This window comes from Tachysurus vachellii, chromosome 26 (genome assembly GCF_030014155.1).
Source record: "Tachysurus vachellii isolate PV-2020 chromosome 26, HZAU_Pvac_v1, whole genome shotgun sequence".
NCBI lineage: Eukaryota > Metazoa > Chordata > Actinopteri > Siluriformes > Bagridae > Tachysurus > Tachysurus vachellii.
The window spans coordinates 16,093,117-16,106,701 of record NC_083485.1 but is presented as its reverse complement, the minus strand read 5'-3'; the positions used below and the strand labels follow the sequence as shown (position 1 = coordinate 16,106,701).

Genomic DNA, 13,585 nt, shown 5'->3' with positions numbered 1-13,585 from the left:
ATTTCTGACCGGGAGGTGAAGACTGGACAAATAAACAAATAAATAAAATACACCAAACGTTCTTTAGAGACACAGCGGAGACACTCCTCCTAAATAAATAAATAAATAAATAAATAAATAAATAAATAGGAGGCGTGTTGAGTCTGTGACTGGGGTAAAGTGGTTTGTGTCGAAACCTTGCTTTTAGCACACGGCGTTAGCCTAGCATAGCCCCGCCGCGGCTGTGTCCCAATCGCAGTGTGAAGTGGGCGTGTCCCAATCGCGTCTCCGACCAATGGCGGAGGAATAATGGGAGGGCAGCGCTGAAAGTGGCCGAGGTCTCTCTCTCTCTCTCTCTCTCTCTCTCTCTCTCTCTCTCTCTCTCTCTCTCTCTCTGTGTCTCTCTCTCTCCTCCTCCTCCTCCTCCTCTCCGAAGGTAGGCTGCAGCGTGTGTTTATTGATGAGATGAAAGAAGATGGAAGTGAGACATGAAACAAAGTAAAGGGAAAATACTAATTTTTTTTTAAAAAAGGAAGAAAAGTCCACGCTTGTCCGGATAAAGGAAGGAAAGAGCCGCCGGAGAAAAGCTGTGAAACTGTCGCTAGTGGAGAGAAAGAAAAGGTAAGAAACCAGAGAGAGGGAGAGAGAGATAGAGGGAGGGTGTTAAATATTATCTGTTTCTAAAAAATGGCATGCACACACACACACACACGTATACTGTATATGCTCCATGTCGGGGGCAAATAAGGGCAAACTTCAACTTCATACCGCTTTGCATTTAGTAAGAAAATGGTGTCTGTCCTTTTATAGAAGTCGGATTTTTTTAGCGCGCCGAAGAGATTTGAAGGAACTTTAAAGAAATTTGCGCTCGTTGTAGTTTGTTTACTTTTTTTTTACACGCTAGCAATAAAATAAAACCCCAAACATAATAATCACCCGGTCAAATCAAATGCATGAGATAATACCTAAGGAGCGAATTGTGTTGTGAGCGAAAGGGTTTGAACACAAAATCCGGTTAGTTTTGTTTATATTTAGGTTTAAACGCGGGCGCGCGCGTGCGTCTGTCTGTGTGCGCGCGAGTGTCTATTATTATTATTATTATTATTATTATTATTATTATTATTATTACTATTGTTATTACCACTATTATTTTAACTATTATTACTATTATTTTAGCTTGGTTTATTATTGACTTTTAATAGCTAAAGGATGTTCAGACAGACAAGGGGACATCCATGCATGCTGAAGAAGAATTCCCAGAGAATAATAATAATAATAATAATAATAATAATAATAATATACTCCTGGATTAGCTCATGGACTATAAATACGTTAAATTGTATATATATATATATTTTTTTTTTCAGACCTTAAAATAATGACTTTTTATAATTTCTTGGACACAGAGGATCCGTGTTGGATTTATGGTTTGTGGAATAACATGAGACAGGATGAATGTGAGAGAAGACGAGAGATGGATGTTAGCTGAGGGTTTGTATTGTTCTCTGTGAATTTAATATGAAAGTATGCAGCTGTTGTGTGTGTGTGTGTGTGTGTGTGTGTGTGTGTGTGTGTGTGTGTGTGCTATGCCATTCCTCCTAAATAAAAAATGCGCATTAGATAACCTCATGAGACAGAAAGTGGTCGCTAAATCGAATCAATCTAAACATTAATATTAAAGCTAATATTACTAGCGGATTGTCCTCCTTCATCCAAGACAACTTCTTCTCCTCCTTCGTATTTATGGCAACAATATACAATATACACTCTATAGATGTTTCTGTAGTTAAACCCCTGTCTCGTGCACCGAATATTATAGGGGTTTATAGCTGAAACCCCCCCAAAGAAAGTGCCCCAGGAGCAGCAGAGTCTCTCTCTGTCTCTGTCTCTGTCTTTCCCTCTGTCTGTCTGTCTGTCAGTCTGTCTCTCTCTCTCTCTCTCTCTCTCTCTCTCTCTCTCTCTCTCTCGCTCTCTCTCTCTCTTTCTATCTCTCTCTCTCTCTCTATCTCTCTCTCCTCTCTCTCTCCTCTCCCCCCCCCCTCCCTCTCTCCCTCTCTCTCTCGGTCAGGATATTTTAGCCCGAGGAATGAAATTAGCACATAGCTAACAACATTTCTGCAGATTTAAACTGATTTATCCAACACGTAGACCATCTTTCTGAACACGAAGCGAGGAAATGAAAGCGTGTGGATGCGGGAAAAGTAAAAAAATCGAGATCGGTGTGTGAGTGCGTGTGTGTGAGTGTGTGTGTGTGTGTGTGTGAGTGAGTGTGTGAGTGAGTGTGTGTGAGTGTGTGTGTGTGTGTGTGTGAGTGAGTGTGTGAGTGAGTGTGTGTGAGTGTGTGTGTGTGTGTGTGTGTGAGTGAGTGTGTGAGTGAGTGTGTGTGTGTGGGCTTAAAGAGAGGACAGAAAGTGGGTCAGATGGCTTAAAACGGATTTATTAACGACACAAAGCAATGAATACGTTTGAAATTCGAGATCTGGTGTCTGAGCAGATTTGGGATTTACGTTGATAAATGTCTCACAGGAGCGGATTTTTTATCTTTATGCTTTTTTTATTATTATTATTATTTTAATAAAGTGAGATAACAGGTGCCGGTAAATCAGTGCGCGTGCAGCCCGGTGCTCCCGGTGTGACTCCTCGGCTCCGGTGCTGATTTACATTCAACTCTTTTACACACTTTAAACATCTCGGCGTTTTTACACTAAACTATAAAGAGCTCATATCATTCAGGCTGTGATTATTAGTCTCGATTTCTGTTATCATTATTATTATTATTATTTTATTATTATTATTATCATCTTTATTATAATTATTATTATTAATACTAGCTATAATAATAGAAGCAGTAATAACATTATTATTCATTATTATTATTATTATTATTATTAGGATTTTCTAATTGCTCAAACCCTAAAATAAAGAATATTTCTCAGCGCTCACTAAACCCAGACTACAACATTCTGTTATGTTTGTTGCTTTTGAACTTTTGTTTATTTGTTTGTTTTTCTTGTTGTTTTTCTTGAACTTTTCCTCGATCAAGCTCGAATTCTTGAATGAGTCGATCGTGGTACTTTTCAGCATTTCTGCAGTTATACAGTGATATACGTCTCGTCACACACGTCACACACAGTATCTCAGACACATGTATCCGATCACATTAATGCATTTTAACAGCACTCATAACTCCACAGAAGGAAGTGTTAGGCCTGTGCAGAGTGTGTGTTAGTTTAATAAAATACAGGCCCGATTCCCCCCCCCCAAGCACATGTTCTTTATCTTTATTAGTGAAAGAGTTCTGTCCGGAAAGAGAGATAGAGTGAGCGACAGAGTGAGGAGAGAGTCACAGGTTAGATGTTTTGTGGGTCTATAAGTTGGTTGTGGATTTATATTTATATGTTTAAATATTTTTTTCTTGCCGACGTTACGATGCCGTGCCGTTTTTATGAGTTCGATTCCACCAAGAAGAATTTACAACTGTTTTCAAGAGAAGACAAGTGTCACTAAGCTTGTGTTTGTTTCAAACGTTAGGTTTGTTTATTTTTCATTTTGATGGTTTGTTGCAGCAGGCGTGTTCCTCTCTCACACACACACACACACACACACACACACGTGCATGAAGCACAGCAGCAAGTTCGTCTGCCAAAATTAAATATTGTGAATATTTTGATGTCTTTAAGCTGTGTGGAAAAAGTCAGAGAAGCGTTGCGATATAAAAACCGTACATGGACGCACACATATTCCTGAACGCGCCACATTTCGACCTCCAGGTTAAAGGTTATTACGTCTGGAAGAGTCTGACCATCTGCACTCCATATCCAGTCGAGTGTCCTGAAAAAGCCTAAAGCCCTTAAAATAGGTTTAGAAAAAGTTTATTCACTTTTATTTTTTTATTTTCACAAGTGGATGAAGACGTGGGTGTACGTGTTGTTGTGTGTGTGTGTGCGTGCGTGTGTGTGTATGTGTGTGTATGAGATTTGCGTGAGGTCAAAGGTCACACCCGCTCTGACTTAAAATAAAAAATATATCAAGATGCACATCCCCAGAGCGATCTTTTCTTGGCAGTATTACAAATCTCGTATCCTCAAAATTCCCGTTTTATCCAGATGATCATTCTCCTGCAGTTTCTTGCGTCTCTGAGCCGACACGGGCCACGCGGCCGTCCGCTTCCTGACACAGAATCATGAATTAATATTTAACAGAGTCCACCAGAAGACAGGAAATAAATAAGCCTTGCATTATGGGTTTTTTTTTTTTTTTTCGTTTTGGTACATTTTTTTTCACTATATTTATAAATATTACTCATGTATACGAAAGTATTTCACAGAAATGTACGAAACGCTCATGTTGGAGATTATATATATATATATATATATATATATATATATATATATTTTATTTTTTTATTATATTTTTCAAAATTGAAAGTTTTTTAGGACGACTTGTAGTTTTTCGTGCATGGCAGGTTCTTGGAAAGCTGTGTGTGTGTGTGTGTGTGTGTGTGTGTGTGTGTGTGTGTGTGTGTGTGTGTGTGGCCATGTTGATGTGAAGTTGTACAAAATATTTGTGCTGCATATTTCACAGCCGTAAATTCTGATTCACATTCTAGACATCTGTAACATAGATTTATATCCGAGTCTATTTAGTTTCTGATTAGGTTTATTTCAGCTGCCTTTTTTTTTTTTTTATACTGTAAATTCCTTAAATTCATGAGCCAGAAGATTCATGAAATTAGGATTTATAACTGGCAAGCTCTCAATAAGATCTTTTCACATCTTTAACCGCAGATGCATATAAGATCATTTAAAAACGATAAGATCCAGATTTATTCAGGCTTCCGTTAGAGGTTAAAGCAAATAGTTTATTCAAATATATTAAATAAAATAAATAAACCACAAAATCGATCGACACTTTTTAAATAAACGTTTAAAAAAAACAATAAAAAAAAACCAACGTGTTTCTCAGGCGGAGTTTAAACAAGAACGAAACCTGCGATTTAGAACACAACCCAAATGTCTGCGCTGAGATTACACAAACATCGCTACCAGCATTTCTATTAACGTCTATCGCCAAATCCGTGCTGAAGTTAAAATAAAAGTCTCTCAGGCAGTGCAGGGTGTTCACATGTCCCCTTTAACCACTTTAACGTGCCGGCGTTGGCGAGGTCACGGCCTGGTAGAGATATCGATATTGTGTTTTTCCACTCGAGGCTGTTTGAGAATCTGTTTAGGAAAGACCATGATTTCTACAAGAAGATCTTATTAAGCGTTTATGTCTCATGGGTCCAATGTACAGCTTTAGTAACACACACTCCTAACACGTATGGAACAGGCTTTAATACAGACAGGAAATAATGCCAATAATCTGTGGAAATTTTAAAATACTCATCCAGTCATCTACATAATAAAGGTAGATATAATACAGGGTTAATACGACGTGTGTATAGCATCTATACAGTAATAATGCCTATATGTCATCTATATAATATCAGTCTGTATCATATAAAGCTATTACATGTATATGAATTTATATCTGTATTATAAACTCAGGTAATAATGCATGTGTATAATAATGTGTGCGTGTGGTAATGTTTTTAATACATAAGTCATAATGACTGCATGTCATCTATATAGTGTATATATGAAGTGAACTGTCACACACACACATACACAGGTGATAACGTGTCTGTAGTAATCTACACAATACATGTGTGTAATAATGTGTGTGTGCACATAGTACTCTATACAGTATGTGGGTTTGTGTGTGTGTGTGTATGTGTGTGGTACTCTATACAATATATGCATGTAGTAATGCTGTACCCTGTACAATACGTGTGTGTATGTGTGTTGTACTCCATGTTGTTTGTGTGTTGTACTTCATGTTGTTTGTGTGTAGTACTCTATAGTGTATGTGTGTGTAGTGTGTATAACTCTATATTGTGTGTATGTTTGTAGTACTCTATAGTGTTTGTGTAGCACTTCATAGTGTATGTGTGTGTGAAATGTGTAGAACTATATTGTGTGTGTAATACTCTATAGTGTGTGTAGTATTCTATAGTGTATGAGTGTGTGTGTGTGGCACTCTATAGTGTGTGTGTATGTATGTAGTACTCTATAGTGTGTGTGTGTATGTAGTACTCTATAGTGTGTGTGTGAGTGTGTATGTAGTACTCTATAGTGTGTGTGTGTGTGTAGTACTCTATAGTGTGTGTGTGTGTATGTAGTACTCTATAGTGTGTGTGTGAGTGTGTATGTAGTACTCTATAGTGTGTGTGTGTGTAGTACTCTATAGTGTGTGTGAGTGTGTATGTAGTACTCTATAGTGTGTGTGTGAGTGTTTATGTAGTACTCTATAGTGTGTGTGTAGTACTCTATAGTGTGTGTGTGTAGTAGTACTCTATAGTGTGTGTGTGAGTGTGTATGTAGTACTCTATAGTGTGTGTGTGTGTAGTACTCTATAGTGTGCGTGAGTGTGTATGTAGTACTCTATAGTGTGTGTGTGAGTGTGTATGTAGTACTCTATAGTGTGTGTGTGTAGTACTCTATAGTGTGTGTGTGGGTGTAGTACTCTATAGTGTGTGTGTGAGTGAGTATGTAGTACTCTATAGTGTATGTAGTACTCTATAGTGTGTGTGTGTGTGTAGTACTCTATAGTGTGTGTGTGAGTGAGTATGTAGTACTCTATAGTGTGTGTGTGTGTAGTACTCTATAGTGTGTGTGAGTGTGTATGTAGTACTCTATAGTGTGTGTAGTACTCTATAGTGTGTGTGTGTGTATGTGTGTGTGTGTGTGTGTGTGTAGTACCATGTTGGTATGTAGTTGTAACGAGGTAGTGTTGTGTAAATCCACACTACACACATTTCTCTGTAGACTCTCCTTTAGAACTTGCACCTGTACCAAGGCCACAGTTTGATAGCAGTATTAATATCAGCTATTTATATACGTTCACTGATATATGGATTAATCATTACTGCACTATTCAGACAGGTCTGGAATATTCCATGTAAGCACTAAATCCTCTCTCTCTCTCTCTCTCTCTCTCTCTCTCTCTCTCTCTCTCTCTCTCTCTCTGACAGATAAAAACAGTACATATTTAAAATAAAGAATCTTTTTCTATAAATTTCTCATTAAAGCAGTGAATATCTCAGTGAATACTCTGTGCTCTCACATTACAGACTCAGCTCAGTACACCTTATTTCTTTCTACAGCCTCAGTTTATTAGTCATTTGTAAATTAACTGTACAACAGAGGTTTATTTGTCAGGCTCGGGTCCGTACACGAAACCAGGAACACAACCATAAAAACTGTGGCATCGATGACTTTTAGGACCTGGTGTTTATTTAGAAATGTGTAACGACGTGAAAGTCGTCGTGTTACGCTGTGGATGAGCAGCACATCAGCTGCCTTCTCATTCATTACATCTGCCATTTCTATGAAGTTCCTGTCTGTCTGACAGAATGACACAGAAGCAAATAAATAAATAAATAAATAAATAATTCTGTAAATGGCAGAGGAAAACATTTAACCCATTCATACCCAGGGATTCTGAAACATCACCATCCACGTCCAGCTACGGTCCAGGAACGGAGTGCCACTTAGGGGACTTTATGATGTTTATTAGATAAAAGCAGGCAAAGATTCGTCCTCAGAGGCTGAACATATTAAGAAAATATCATTTCCTTTAAAGCAGGATATTAAACACGTTATTAAGAACCTTACGTTTTTATAATAAATAAACTCATTTGAAAGGAAATGTAAGAAAACACAATGTAAGAATATCAGCTTTCATACAGAAGGATGTCGAGCTATCAAGTGGTCTGTGTGTGTGGGTGTGTGTGTGTGAGTGTGTGTGTGTGAGTGTGGGTCTGTGTGTGGGTGTGTGAGTGGGTGTGTGTGAGTGTGGGTCTGTGTGTGGGTGTGTGTGTGTAAGTGGGTGTGTGGGTGTGGGTGTGAGTGTGGGTGTGTGTGTGGGTGTGTGTGTGGGTGTGTGTGAGTGTGTGGGTGTGAGTGTGTGTGTGTGAGTGAGTGTGTGTGTGTGTGAGTGTGTGTGTGTGAGTGAGTGTGTGTGTGTGTGTGAGAGTGTGGGTGAGTGAGTGTGTGTGTGTGTGAGAGAGTGTGGGTGAGTGTGTGTGTGTGTGTGTTGGTGTGTGAGTGAGTGTGTGTGTGTGAGTGAGTGTGTGTGTGTGAGTGTGTGTGTGTGTGTGTTGGTGTGTGAGTGAGTGTGTGTGTGTGTGTGAGTGAGTGAGTGTGTGTGTGTGTGTGTGAGTGTGTGTGTGTGAGTGTGTGTGTGTGAGTGAGTGTGTGTAAGTGAGTGTGTGTGTGTGAGTGTGTGTGTGTGTGTGTGTGTGTGTGTGTGTCATACATGGATGTTTAGTGTATAGTTTACACAGCAGGCGAAACTCTACAATATTCTAAAAGTTTCTAATTGTTTCATTTCCTGTCACATGACAAGGCCGACCAGGTGTGACCACTTCCTGGAAGTCGTTCATTCAACATAAAAAGTAGAATAAATGTAATATAAAGCTGATAAATACAGCAGGTAAATATTAATCAGGTATAAACCTGAGGTATTGATCCTGGAGCCAGTGAGACCGTGCAGCTAAAACACACCTTAAACAGTGTGTCTGTGTGTGTAAGAGCAGTGAGAGTCGACACGAAAGATGTAGATTAAAGCTCTGAGAAACATGACGTGTTCATGTGTTACACAAAACATCACGAGCGTCGAATAAACAAGACTAAACATGCTTGTAATCTGGATTCAAACTTTTTTAACCTTAACGTTCTCTGGAACACTGTTTTAAAGCAGCACGTGAAAGAAAATAGTGAATTATTTAATAGTTATTCAGGATAGAAATTTAATAGAAATTTCAGGATTTGACCTGAGATCCATACGATGGGTTTAGCTGCATGTTTCTGCCTGATCGCTCTCACAAACCTAGAAAAAGAATCTTTTTTGCTTTAGTTGATTTAAAAATAGGGGTCACGGTGTCTTAGTAGTTAGCACGTTCTCCTCACACCTCCAGGGTTGGGGGTTCGATTCCCACCTCCACCTTGTGTGTGTGGAGTTTGCATGTTCTCCCCGTGCCTCGGGGGTTTCCTCCGGGTACTCCGGTTTCCTCCCCCGGTCCAAAGACATGCATGGTAGGTTGATTGGCATCTCTGGAAAATTGTCCGTAGTGTGTGATTGCGTGAGTGAATGAGAGTGTGTGTGTGTGTGTGTGCCCTGTGATGGGTTGGCACTCCGTCCAGGGTGTATCCTGCCTTGATGCCCGATGACGCCTGAGATAGGCACAGGCTCCCCGTGACCCGAGGTAGTTCGGATAAGCGGTAGAAGATGAATGAGTGAGTGAGTGAGTGATTTAAAATATGGACTGTAACATTTCTCTCATCACGGTCTTACTGATAGCAGCTTTATTAAACATTTAAATTCAGTCCCTTTTTGTTTATTTGCCTGAACTCTATATAGCTAACACTCAGGAGGAGACCAGACGAACACTCACTATCTTCAGGACACCTTCAGTGGACGTGAAGTCTGCCCTCTTCCACATACACAAGCTGACAGCTGCTAGTGGCAAGTGACAGCTTGAAAATAATGCCCCAAAAATCATCATCATCAACATCATTATCATCATCATCATCATCATCATCATCATCATCAGCCTCTCCTCTGTAAAGGAAGAGCTCACACTCAGAGTGTCAGTCATCGTACACACATTTCTATCTCCGGCTCTCAGGGCTCCGCCTCCTCTAACAGAGTTCCTCTCTCCACACATCATCCACGTATCAGTAGTGCACTACATCTCCTCGAGTCCCTCAGCGCAGACTCTAAAAGTGAATCGATCACATGGTGAGAAGTGATGGTAGAATTCCTGGGTGTCTGTAAGTGTTTCCTGTGTTTAAAACCCTGACTTCACTACAGACTACAGTGAAAACTCTTAAACTCTATAAAGCACCATAAAGCTTAATGATTTTGCAAAGGCGAGATTGCAGAAGTGTTGCATTATGCAAACAAGCTCCGAAACAAAGCCGCGTTTCTGTTTGTTTAGTCTCTGTTCATAAAGTGAAACCCATAAGGTTCTTTTTTTTTTTTTTTTTAAATATTTCAGCCATTTGTTTGAACTGTATTTTGTGTAGCTTCTGTCAATCTAATTTTCCCTAAAACGTCCTTTTCCTTTAATCCAAACGTTTCTCCTGCAGCGCGTCACGTCTACGCTGTGCGTGTGACCCCGAGTCCCGTGCGTTCACACGCGTGTCCAAATCCAGGGTCCGGATTCTTCTAGAAACAATTGGATTCTTTTTTTTATTTAACACTTTTCAGATTCGGTTGGTGGAAGATTATTTCAAATGAAAAAGGAGTGTTTTACTGACAATAATCAGGAACGTGTGAAACCGCGTAACTGTAACCTGTAGAGAAATTGTGTTTATTTCATGCATTAACCTTCACGCATTCAGACGTGTAACCTCCATGAGTATAACCTTGATATTTCTCACAGTGCTCACGTCAGCGCACGTCTGTCATTGTACATGAAACAGATAAAAGTAAAGTACTGAGAAATGATGGAAGACCTGCAGTCTGAAATGGATGTGAAAAGCATGTTCATGAGCACACACACACACTCACACACACACTCACACACACACACTCACACCCACTCACACACACACACTCACACACACACACACTCACACACACACTCACACCCACTCACACACACACACTCACACACACACTCACACACACTCACACACACACACACACTCACACACACACACACTCACACACACACACACACACACTCACACACACTCACACACACACACTCACACACACACACACTCACACACACACACACACACTCACTCGCACTCACACACACACTCACTCACACACACACACTCACTCACACACACACTCACACACACTCACACACACACACTCACACACACACACACACACACTCACTCACACACACACTCACTCACATACACACACACTCACACACACACACTCACACACACACGCACTCACACACACACTCACTCACACACACACCTCGAATACATAAGGCCATGTAGAGGAGACATTCGGACGTTCAGAGAAACGGAGCCACTGTTTAGAAAAAAAGGAGGATGATTCAATCGTTAGCAAAAAGGGATGAATATGAAGATCTGTTGGTGTGATATATCGTTATTGGTGTAATACAATTACATTGCGTGTTTGCTTTCATCCCAGGAGCTATAAAAAGTGCCCAGGTGGAACTGTGGAGAACGTGCTGAACAAATACCGAACAAGTTCTGAACAAGTTCTGATAAATGATTGAAAATAATTGAGGAGATCAGTGGAACACGTCTGATATCGAGCCCTAACAGGTCTAAAGACACGACTGCATTTATACTGACTTTGTTATACTGACGATTTACACAAGGATGTCAACAACATATCTAAAAAAATATAAACGCTGTAACGTGGAACATTTAGAACATAAATGTTAACAGTGTTTGTGATTTTTAAGACATTACGTTATAAAAGTGTCACACGGCTCTACTTTATACTTCATCTTATATTTATTATATTTACAGAGTGAGAGATTCTGAGTAAAAGATTTAAACTGCCACCAGTTCAGTTCTTTCAGGAGCTTGTAGTTTTTTTTTTACAGAAAAACAATACTGAGATGAGTGTGAGCTCACGGTGTAGCGTCGCTATCGGAGATAAATCTCCACGTTGCTAATAAACACCTTTAATGTTCAACTTAAATCAATAATGAAAAATAATTTTATTAAAAAAATTAAATGAAATTTTAAATGAAATTGAAATTAATATCGGCCAGTGTTGTAGACGTTAGACAGACGTGTGTGTGTGTGTGTGTGTGTGTGTGTGTGTGTGTGTGTGTGTATGTGTGAGGATACTCTAAAGCTCGTTACAGAAATGACCTTCATCGCTCTAATTGAAAGTCAAGGCCAAATTTGCAGGAGCGCCTGTGTGTGTGTGTGTGTGTGTGTGTGTGTGTGCGTGTGTGTGTGAGACGCTGATGAAACCACCATCCCTTTTTCCCCCGAGCTCAGAAACACTTATCTACTTTCCCCTAACTTCACTAACCAGTAAATATTCAATTCATGGTGCTCTTCAGTCCTGCGCTGTGAGACGTGTTGCACAGAGACGTCACAGGGTCTTAACGAGACACACCTGTAAACACACACACCTACACATCTGGGCAAGTTCAACTGTTAAAAGGTTTTACTGAAAAACTGAAATAACAGAAACGTTTCAGTTGCAGTGTGTTGGTGTGTGTCGGTGTGTGTTGTGTGTCGGTGTGTGTTGTTGTGTGTCGGTGTGTGTCGTGTGTGTCGGTGTGTGTTGGTGTGTGCGGTGTGTGTCGGTGTGTGTCGGTGTGTGTTGTTTTGTGTCGGTGTGTGTCGAGGTGTGTTGTTGTATGTTGGTGTGTATTGGTGTGTGTTGTTGTGTGTCGGTGTGTGTCGGTGTGTGTTGTTGTGTGTCGGTGTGTGTCGGTTTGTGTCGGTGTGTGTTGGTGTGTGTTGTTTTGTGTCAGTGTGTGTCGAGGTGTGTCGAGGTGTGTTGGTGTGTGTTGTTGTGTGTCAATGTGTGTCGGTGTGTGTCGGTGTGTGTTGGTGTGTGTCGGTGTGTGTTATTTTGTGTCGGTGTGTGTCGAGGTGTGTTGTTGTGTGTTGGTATGTATTGGTGTGTGTCGGTGTGTGTCGGTGTGTGTTGGTGCACGTGTCTGTAGAACTCTGTAGACGTATGAGCTTCAAACACCAGCTAGTTTCCTAGGGTTTTTGAGATGACAGGTAAATTTGCATACTCGTGAATATTCATGTGTATATCTAAACAGATCCACGGATTTATCTGGAGTGTTTAAGTCTCTTAAACTTTTCCTTGTACAGGACTCAGTTAAACAGGTTAAAATATTTCACACAGACCAATGCTGACTGTTTAAGGTAAAAACCTTCAGGCGATTTGCGAACTCACTTTTTATTGCATCAACTCGTCCTCGTGACTGAAGTTAGATAATAAAACAAGTTTTTCAACAGGCTGAATATTAACATATACAAATTCCACTTGGGTGAATAGGAAAATGGGATAGAAGTCATGCAGTTCGTCAGTCTGGTAGTGAGATTAGATGACCTGAGACGACCCGATGAAGATGTTAGCTAGTTAGCACGAGGTTTGGTTGTGGTGAAATCTCCTCCCCGTGTCAGACGGATCCAGTGAACAGAACCGGTGTTGAGTTCCACCGTGCTGAGCTGATGGAACTTGGTGGATGAGGCACACAGAGGTGTGTAGAAGGTGTGGAGTTTGGAGTGAACCGAGTGAACCGTCTGCTGGAATGAAGCACACACTTGATACTGATTCTGTTTTGAAGTTCTCTTTTTTTCTAAGCTGGAGGCTCAATCAGCGGATGGAAACCTGGATCCGTGTGGTACTTAAATGAATGCGTGTTTTGTTTGTGTTATGTATTTTCCATTGTGCTGGTATGTTCTCTTCAGCGAGCTCCAGATTCCCTGCATGCCTGTGGAATTTGGACTGATAACTCTGTATAAGCTGTTATTAGTATTATTATTTTTTTATTTAATTTTTCCTTTTTATCAGT

At 40.2% G+C, this 13,585-nt stretch overlaps 1 protein-coding gene across 3 annotated transcripts in view; it reads left to right on the top strand.

The window, feature by feature from the left end:
* The first annotated feature begins 362 nt into the window (after positions 1 to 362).
* The window catches only part of zbtb20 (zinc finger and BTB domain containing 20), an 82,437-nt gene continuing 69,214 nt past the window's right edge, over positions 363 to 13,585 (top strand). For 2 of the 3 annotated variants that reach the window (XM_060862627.1, XM_060862622.1), the window contains exon 1: positions 364 to 600. The gene's annotated coding sequence lies outside the window, so the exon portion shown is untranslated. Of the gene's footprint in view, positions 601 to 13,585 lie in introns of all 3 variants that reach the window. The other variant, XM_060862623.1, reaches the window with a different exon arrangement.